Source organism: Mobula birostris, chromosome 10, assembly GCF_030028105.1.
Source record: "Mobula birostris isolate sMobBir1 chromosome 10, sMobBir1.hap1, whole genome shotgun sequence".
In the NCBI taxonomy this organism is placed as follows: domain Eukaryota; kingdom Metazoa; phylum Chordata; class Chondrichthyes; order Myliobatiformes; family Myliobatidae; genus Mobula; species Mobula birostris.
Window position 1 is genome coordinate 35,293,361 of NC_092379.1, and position 6,000 is coordinate 35,299,360.

At 42.5% G+C, this 6,000-nt stretch overlaps 1 pseudogene; it reads right to left on the minus strand.

Annotated features, from left to right (window-relative positions):
• LOC140203574 (serine/threonine-protein phosphatase 2A 65 kDa regulatory subunit A beta isoform-like) overlaps positions 1 to 2,896 on the minus strand; it is a 48,098-nt pseudogene extending 45,202 nt beyond the window's left edge.
• Positions 2,897 to 6,000: the final 3,104 nt, after the last annotated feature.

Sequence of the window (6,000 nt, forward strand, 5' to 3'; positions counted from 1 at the left end):
TGACAGGAGGAGACAAGATTATGAGGGGTTTAGATAGGGTAAATGCAAGCAGTCATTGTCCACTGAGGTTGGATGAGACTGCAGCTAGAGGTCATGGGTTAAGGGTGAAAGGTGAAATGTTTAAGGGGAACATGTGCTGAACTTTTCTATGACTCACTATTAAGTCATTTACTTTATCATTGCCTGTGGAACCCTGCTGCTTTGAGAATCATCTTCTGGAAATTAACCTTTATTAAGACAGTAATACCACTTCAATGGCATTAACCGCGTGACCGTCCTGTGCAGTGCTTTGTAAATGTACGTCCGCTCTTACCAGCAAACAGTGAACATACTCCGGTCCGCCAACGAGCACCGTGAAGCTCCCTAGTTGCTCCGCTAATGCCAGCAGTGCCTCGTCTTCATCGAAAATGGTGTCTGCATCGAGACGAGAAATCAGTGGCAAGGCGACTCTGAGAGGCAGCCCAACCACACGCAGCTTTGTACCTACCAGTCAGAAGTGGGAGCAGCTCATTCCCGGTACGCTCTACCCCCAAGGCCAAGGCAGTTGTGGACAGTTGCTTTATGTTGTTCAACCGTGACTGGGGAAAGGAAAGAAATGAAATTGATCAATGCCATCCAACCCTGAACAGAATTCTGGAAAAAAAAAGATATTTTGCTTAAACTCTGCTACAATCAAAAATACACCACTAAGTGCCCCTTGTAACAATTAAATGCAGGTAATGGCGAACAGAACAGAAACCCATAGCAGAAAGCATTATTTCCAGAGCAGAGTGAGGTTATTGTTGTGACAGAAAGATTGGATCTCATGATTTAGCGATTCAATCCATTTCTTGCTTGGGCATTGTTGTGTATGTGGCCGGGTTACACAATAAAACTATAAATAAAAATGCTAGAGACTGGAGCCAAGTTAACAGGGTTTTTCTCACTGACGGAACCCGAACTGAACACAGATATACAGATCAATACGCGCCTAATAGCGCATGCTCAATAACGCGTTACTACGACATAAAATAGTCCCATGTTATACAGTAGGCTATACGGTACAGGTATAATTCATTAGTACAGTTGATGAGGTTCAGTAATAACACTGGCCACTCCACTGGGCAGCACACAACATTATTCTCGTCAGCACAAGGTCCGAGCCCAGTCATTAAATGGTTTCTCTTTCTACAGATGCCGAGCCTCTGCTTTGGTCATCCATTTCCATGAATACAGGACCATAATTCACTGAAAGTGGTACCATGGGTAGATATGGTCATGAAGAAAGCTTCTGGCACCTTGGCCTTCATAAATCAAGGTAAGTTTGGATGTTATGTTGAAATTCTATAAGACAGCAGTAAGACCTAATTTGGAGTGTCGTGTGCACTTTCAGCTGCCTACCCACAGGAAAGATGTCAGTAAAGTTGAAAGAGTACAGAGAAGGTTTATAAGGATGGTGCCAGGACTGGAGGACCTGAGTTATGAGGGAAGATTGAATAGGTTAGGCCGTTATTGCTTGGAACATAGAAGATTGAGAGGAGATTTGACAGAGGTATGAGGGATCTAGGGTAAATGCAAGCAGAGTTTTGCCACTTAGGTTGGGTGGGACTACAAGAGTGAAAGGTGAGAGGTTTAAGGGGAACATGAGGGGGAAATTTATTCACTCAGAAGGTGGTGAGAGTGTGGAATGAGCCACATACTTTTCAAAAACTTGTGAACGTCAGAAGCGATATAGCAATGCAAAGGGCCTTAAGCATAAGTTGAGGGTGATATGAAGGATCTTCCAGCAATGGAACAGAAACAAAAAGAATAAAGCTAGATCAAGCCCTTTGAATAACCATATACTTAATTTCCTCAACAATTTTCCAAATTAAACAATGAATATTGTGGATAGCAAATTGATCTTGGAGTAGTATATACATACAACTTTCTTATTGCTCTAATCAAAGACTGGCAGGACAGTCAAGGTAAGAAGGTATAACAATAATCTTACCTCTAGTTTTTTACTGCTCATCCATACATTGATTGAAGCATAGTTTAAGCAAAATATCTTTTCTTTTCCAGAATTCTTGTTCTGACAAACAAGATAGAATAATGTGTCTCTCATTTGGTTAGTTCCCTGTTAAAACCCAAGTATCGCAGCTACAGAGAAACTATTACATCAGCAGTTAGCATTACAGAGACGCCATTTCATTAGCCTTAGCAGTTAACATTACCAAGAACCCTACATGTGTTAGTCGGTATGTGTTCTAAGACTGGGGCTCTCAGTAGATGTGTGATAAACAAAACAAAATGGTATGTGAGAGTTTCCATTTAATTCTGGCAGCTATTACTGCGTTGAATCAGATAGATTTTAATTGGAAACTTAAGCTTCAGGTAGCGATAAATGAATAGAAACTAAGTAAAATTGTTAGTTGATTTCTCCCTGCTGAGGTGTATATTTTGAATGATAAATAATTGGTTGAATTGGAAGCTACAACCTATTATAACTTTGATTTGATTGCATCCCTAACAGGGACAGCATCTGACAAGAGATCTATTGTAGACAAATTGAAGGAAGTGCATGAAAAGTATCAGGAGGAGAGATTGAAGGCACAGGAGGCCAGACTCAGTAAAAAACTAGATGTATGCAGCATTCAATAGTGCATTAGGTTGTCTCTCCCCAGTTATGAAAGACAAAGGCGCCGCTCTTATTAAAGTTATCAATTCGTGCACCAAAATTGTTGGAGCTCACGCATCTGGGGTTCTTCCATAAACGACCTGCGCAGAACCGCCGGCAACCTCCGGACTCTCGAATTCCCGTATACGCCGTCCTGTGACCACCGAGCGCTCCCCACACTTGTCCTTCCTCTTCCCTCGCCTCACCCGAAAGCCTGTGTACCAACTCAGTTTCCAAACATACAAGATAGAATAACATGTCTCCCATTGGTTAGTTCCCCGTTATAACCCAAACATCACAGCTACAGAGAAGCCATTACATCAGCAGTTAGCATTACAGGGAAGACATTACATTAGCCTTAACAGTTAACATTACAGAGAAGCCATTTTAATAGCCTTAGCAGTTAACATTATTGAGAACCATACATACATACTATTTATTATAAATTGCACATTTAGACGGAGACGTAACATAAAGATTTTTTCTCGTGTATATGAAGGATGTTGGTAAGAAAGTCAATTCAATCAAGCTAGCATCCACTACTTGTGCTGGCAGCTCATTCCACACGCTCACCACCTTCTGAGTGAAGAAATTCCCCCTCATGTTCCCCTTAAACCTCTCACCTTTCACCCTTAAACCATGGCCTCTGGTTGTAGTCCCTCCCAACCTCAGTGGAAAAAGTCTGCTTCAATTTACCCTAGATCCCTCATACCTCTGTCAAATCTCCTCTCAATCTTCTATGTTCCAAGGAATAAGGGCCTAACCTATTCAATCTTCCCTTATAACTCAGGTCCTCCAGTCCTGGCACCATCCTTATAAACCTTCTCTGTACTCTTTCAACTTTACTGACATCTTTCCTGTGGGTAGGCAGCTGAAAGTGCACACGACACTCCAAATTAGGTCTTACTGCTGTCTTATAGAATTTCAACATAACATCCAAACTTACCTTGATTTATGAAGGCCAAGGTGCCAGAAGCTTTCTTCATGACCATATCTACCCATGGTACCACTTTCAGTGAATTATGGTCCTGTATTCATGGAAATGGGTGTCCAAAGCAGAGGCTCGGCATCTGTAGAAAGAGAAACCATTTAATGACTGGGCTCGGGACTTGTGCTGACGAGAATAATGTTGTGCGCTGCCCAGTGGAGTGGCCAGTGTTATTACTGAACCTCATCAACTGTACTAATGAATTATACCTGTACCGTATAGCCTACTGTATAACATGGGACTATTTTATGTCGTAGTAACGCGTTATTGAGCATGCGCTATTAGGCGCGTATTGATCTGTATATCTGTGTTCAGTTCGGGTTCCGTCAGTGAGAAAAACCCTGTTAACTTGGCTCCAGTCTCTAGCATTTTTATTTATCGTTTTATTGTGTAACCCGGCCACATACACAACAATGCCCAAGCAAGAAATGGATTGAATCGCTAAATCATGAGATCCAATCTTTCTGTCACAACAATAACCGCACTCTGCTCTGGAAATAATGCTTTCTGCTATGGGTTTCTGTTCTGTTCGCCATTACCTGCATTTAATTGTTACAAGGGGCACTTAGTGGTGTATTTTTGATTGTAGCAGAGTTTAAGCAAAATATCTTTTTTTTTCCAGAATTCTGTTCAGGGTTGGATGGCATTGATCAATTTCATTTCTTTCCTTTCCCCAGTCACGGTTGAACAACATAAAGCAACTGTCCACAACTGCCTTGGCCTTGCTGGTAGAGCGTACCGGGAATGAGCTGCTCCCACTTCTGACTGGTAGGTACAAAGCTGCGTGTGGTTGGGCTGCCTCTCAGAGTCGCCTTGCCACTGATTTCTCGTCTCGATGCAGACACCATTTTCGATGAAGACGAGGCACTGCTGGCATTAGCGGAGCAACTAGGGAGCTTCACGGTGCTCGTTGGCGGACCGGAGTATGTTCACTGTTTGCTGGTAAGAGCGGACGTACATTTACAAAGCACTGCTCAAGACGGACACGCGGTTAATGCCATTGAAGTGGTATTACTGTCTTAATAAAGGTTAATTTCCAGAAGATGATTCTCAAAGCAGCAGCGTTCCACAGGCAATGATAAAGTAAATGACTTAATAATGAGTCATAGAAAAGTTCAGCACATGTTCCCCTTAAACATTTCACCTTTCACCCTTAACCCATGACCTCTAGCTAGAGTCTCATCCAACCTCAGTGGACAATGACTGCTTGCATTTACCCTATCTAAACCCCTCATAATCTTGTCTCCTTCTGTCATATCTCTTTGCAATCTTCTGTGTTCCAAGTTTAAAAACAAGTCCTAACATATTCAATCTTTCCATATAACTCAGGTCCTCCAGACCCAGCAATGTCCCTGTAATCTTTCTTTGTTATGATGGGTTGCTTGAATGAGGGGTAAATGGACACATACAGAACCCTCTCTGCTTTTATTGTTTGCAATAAAATCTTTGAGGCAGATGAGGCTTTGTGCCACCCCAACATATTTGTAGGCACGAGAAAGTCTGCAGATGCTGGAAATCCAAAGCAACTCTCACAAAACGCTGGAGGAACTCAGCAGCTCAGGCAGCGTCTGTGGAAAAGAGTAAGCGGTCGATGTTTCTGGCCGAGACCCTTCTTCAGGACCTGGTTGAAATATTGGAGGGGTGTATCATTGAGAATTGCTACAGTGAAGTGTAGTTACTCTACCCCTGATCCAGGTTCACCTGCGCAGCCTGTTGGAAAACCTACACGGACTGATACCGTCCCCCGAACACTGAAACCTCTGCTCTGTATTGACCAAATATACATTCAACATGAGCCCAACCGGGGGAAACAAAACACAGATTTTAATGCCCAGATGCAATGCTCCTATGCATTAAATATTTATTTAAAATAACATACTTGTATTGTTTTTAAATACCCATAATGGGGAACAAGATTCTGAAATTAAATAACGAGGGCCTCAGGCTATTACAGGGCAGAGTTCAAATTAAAATGATTTTCAGTGATCAGTTCATCATAGGACAATTCAGAATTAAAATAATGAAATCAATTTATGAAACCACCAAAGTAGCTCGATCAATGAGGCTTAACCAGGATGCTGCCTGCTTTAGAGGAAGTGCTGCAACTTTATCAGACTCTGGGTGGGCCACGTCTGGAGTACTGCATGCAGTTCTGATTGTCCCACTATAGGAAAGATGTTGGGGCTTTGGGGTCGATGCGGAAGAGGTTCGCCAGAATGTTGCCTGGTTTAGAGGACATGCGATCATGAGAGCTGGATAAACTTATGTTGTTTTCTCTGAAGCGCTGGAGGCCGAGGGGAGATCTGCTAGAGGTTTGTAAGATTATGAGGAGCATGTGCATAGATAAAGTAGAGAGGAGTATCTGTTTCCCAGG